Raw genomic sequence first — 4156 nt, 5'->3', positions numbered from 1 at the left:
GGTTAATTATCTTAGCTATATCTGGACAACTTGCTACAGTTACACCACTAGTACTAGGGTGTGATGAAGTGGGGATGGTTAATGGGTGCAAAAATATAGTTAGGTAGATAGAATAAACAATATTTGCTAGCACAACAAAGTAGATATAATCAACAATAAGTTACCCTATACATTAAAATAATTAAAAGAGTGGCATGGGAATGTTCCTAACATAAAGGAATAACAAATGCCTGAGGTGATGGATACCTCAATTATCCTGATTTGATTAATTCATTTTGTAGGCCTGTATAAACACCACATGTGTCCTATACATACACACAACTGTTATGTACCCTTATTCATTAAAAATCAAAAGGAAAAGTACACATTGGGAAGTTTACAGTACGTAATAAAGGAGGGAAAAAGCAGACTTTTGTGGTTCAAAGGATTTAACCATCCCAATCACTTGTAAAGAAGATCTTACAAGAATTTCACATATAAATCAGAACTCATGACAAATGTGATAGGCTAATAAAAGGAAGGAATCAGAAAGAATCAATGTTCCCGGCAGCCGCCACCAGCACAGCCGAGCCAGCACCGAGAGGATCCCCGGGCCGCCGCCCCCTCCCTGCTTCCCGCCGCCGGCCTCCCGTGTCCTCGGACCTGTTCCCACAATCAGTTAAAACATGGTGGATTATTATGAAGTCCTAGGCGTGCAGAGACATGCCTCAGCCGAGGATATTAAAAAGGCGTATCGAAAACTGGCACTGAAGTGGCACCCGGATAAAAACCCTGAGAATAAGGAAGAAGCAGAGAGAAAATTCAAACAAGTAGCCGAGGCGTATGAGGTGTTATCAGATGCTAAGAAACGGGACATCTATGACAAGTACGGCAAAGAAGGATTAAATGGTGGCGGAGGAGGTGGAAGTCATTTAGACAATCCATTTGAGTTTGGCTTCACATTCCGTAACCCAGATGACGTCTTCAGGGAATTTTTTGGCGGAAGGGACCCATTTTCATTTGACTTCTTTGACCCGTTTGAGGACTTTTTTGGGAATCGGAGGGGTCCCCGAGGAAGCAGAAACCGAGGAACAGGGTCGTTTTTCTCTGCCTTCGCTGGATTTCCATCTTTTGGAGGTGGATTTTCTTCTTTTGATACAGGATTTACTTCATTCGGGTCACTAGGTCATGGGGGCCTCACTTCGTTCTCTTCCACGTCATTTGGTGGTGGTGGTGGGATGGGCAACTTCAAGTCTGTGTCAACTTCTACCAAGATAGTTAATGGCAGAAAGATCACCACAAAGAGAATTGTCGAGAATGGTCAAGAAAGAGTAGAAATTGAAGAAGACGGCCAGTTAAAGTCCTTAACAATAAATGGTAAGGAGCAGCTGCTGCGCTTGGATAACAAGTAATTCAACGCACGCGCTTAACAGAAATGTTAACTATAACAAGCACCATTTGAGGATTAACAGGAACTTTTTTTTGAAGATTTCAAACGAACTCGACTTTGAGTATCACTGTACCTAAGTATTTATAAACCGCCCATTGGAGCCGTGTTTGTCATAGACTTTTGAGTTTATTGTTGGGACCACATAATAGGACCATTTTTTTGTCTTTAAAATTGTTGTAAATCTCTGTATGCACTTTGCTTTTTTTATTAAACGGTATTCAAGGTGAGCCTTGACTCTTTGGTAGTGGTAGAACGAGATTGTACACTAACACCAGCATGGACCTGCTTTCCCATTGTGTCTGAAACGTGAGCCAAGTAGTGTCAGCCTGCTGTGAAGTTAACCTTGCCAGGACGAATCTTCTACAGAAATAATTTCAATTTTTTTCAGTATTTAGTAATGAAAGATATTAATGCATTAATGGTAATACATTTCTGGTTTACTATAAATTAAGGATGTTTTCTAGTTGTGCATGAATGCTGGCAACTTAGTAAGTTTTGACAATTGTTTAAATATGTAATGTTAAGCTTAGGTTTAAAAAGTAAAGCTGGTAAACTGGGTCTTTGTCATTTGCTTTTAAAAAAAAAAAAGAAAATAAATGCGAATGTGTTTGGTGCAAAAAAAAAAAAAAAAAAAAAAAAGAATCAATGTTCCCCACATTAAGAGTAAATCTTTTAAAAGGCATGTATAGCATTAAAATGCAGAAAAACTTCATATAAATTAACTTCACAAAGTTTAGCTATTGCATGGGCAACACAACAGATTTTTAACATTGTTGTGAATCTTGTGGAACATTTTACTTTTCATCAAATAATTGATTTGCTTTGTATTAGGGCTGAGAGTAGGCAAGCTTTACAGGTAAGGCTCTGAAAATATTTCTCTTTTTTTCAAGTTTGCTCATGCTAGAAATAAACCAGAAGAGAAACCTAGCTACAGTCTGTGCATTAGCTTTTCCAGATTCCAAATTTCAATATTTTTGCCAAAGACCACATAACAATATGCCTTTCACATGCAATTACCCTCAATTAAAGAACTCATGAAAACTTGTACATTTTTTTAAAAAAGATTATAAGTCAAGTATAACATTTTTATTTACATACTTTATGTAGTAACTATGAAATATTATAGTCAAGAAACACTAACAGAATGTATCTGGCAAATTCTGAGTTATAAATTTATATCAGATACCTATTTGGCAGAGAAAACTGCTTTGAGAAGTATAACAAGTATCTTTAATATCAAACATATGCTTCAATCCCTGTTTCTCCCCTGCTTTATTTTCCTTTCTCATTACTCTCTATTCTGCTATCTTGTCTTTTTTTTCACTCATCTCTACTTGGAATAGTTGGTTTGTGTTAGTCTTTCCACCCCCACGATTGGAAAACAATCGTGGATCATTCTGACTGAGAATTTGCCATGATTTCCAGCCTGGATATACATATTAAATAGAAAGACTGGTTGGTTGCATGAGAGTGAGAAAAAAATGAGATGAAACAGACACAATGAAGAAATCTACTTCACTTAACTTCAGTGAGAATGGCCTTCATCAAAAAGTCCCCAAACAACAAATGCTGGTGTGGATGCGGAGAGAGAGGAACACTCCTACACTGCTGGTGGAACTGCAAACTAGTCCAACCTCTGTGGAAAGCAATACGGAGATACCTCAAAGCCATACAAGTAGATCTACCATTTGATCCAGCAATTCCACTACTGGGCATCTACCCAAAAGATCCAATGACACTCTACAAAAAAGACACCTGCACTCGAATGTTTATAGCAGCATAATTGACAATTGCAAAGCTATGGAAACAACCCAAGTGCCCATCAATTCATGAGTGGATTAATGAAATGTGGTATATGTATACCATGGAGTACTACTCAGCTTTAAGAAACAACAGTGATATAGCACCTCTTGTATATTCCTGGATAGAGCTGGAACCCATTCTACTAAGCAAATTATCTCAAGAATGGAAAAAACAGCACCATGTACTCACCAGCAAATTTGGTATTAACAGATCAACACCTAAGTGGACATATAGGAGTAACATTTATTGGATGGGTGGGGGGAGGAGGGGATGGGTGTATGCAACCACAACAAGTAAGATGTGCAAAGTCTGGGGATGGACATGCTTGAAGCTCTTACTTGAGGGGCGAGGGGGGCATGGGCAATATAAGTAACCTTAACACCCCCATAATATGCTAAAATAATAAAAAAAGAAATCTAAATGTATTTTCTAGCAGTATAGTTCTGCATATCACTTTTGAGTGAAATTTTATTAACACTAAAACATTGTTTCAGGAAAAGTGAAATGCTCTTTCCCTAATCTTTAAAATGTTCTATTTCTTTTTTTTCTTTTAGCATATTATGGGAGTACAAGTGTTAAGGTTACCTATATTGCCCATGCTCCCCCTCCCCTCTCGAGTCAGAGCCTCAAGTGTGACCATCCCCCAAATGTGCACATCGCACTCATTGTGTTTGTATATACCCATCCCTTCCTTCCCCCCCACCTGCCGGAAAATGTTCTATTTCTAATTGGATAAAGCATCTAATAAGTGGAATGACATATTCACCAGAGTATTAGAATCCTGTGTCTTGGGTACAGGATGGTTTGTCTTTGTACAAAGCAATCCCAGATTATTATAATGTCTTTATGCTAATTTGAATGATGTTTATGAAATAAAATTCCCTTCAAAATCATTTATATTATTACAATATATAATATATATGC

At 37.7% G+C, this 4156-nt stretch overlaps 1 pseudogene; it reads left to right on the top strand.

Moving 5' to 3' along the window:
- Nucleotides 1-551: 551 nt before the first annotated feature.
- On the top strand, nucleotides 552-1656 carry LOC142874840 (dnaJ homolog subfamily B member 6 pseudogene; annotated as a pseudogene).
- The last annotated feature ends 2500 nt before the right edge of the window (nucleotides 1657-4156 follow it).

This window comes from Microcebus murinus, chromosome 13 (assembly GCF_040939455.1).
Source record: "Microcebus murinus isolate Inina chromosome 13, M.murinus_Inina_mat1.0, whole genome shotgun sequence".
In the NCBI taxonomy this organism is placed as follows: Eukaryota; Metazoa; Chordata; class Mammalia; order Primates; family Cheirogaleidae; genus Microcebus; species Microcebus murinus.
This window is presented reverse-complemented; position numbering and strand designations above follow the sequence as displayed.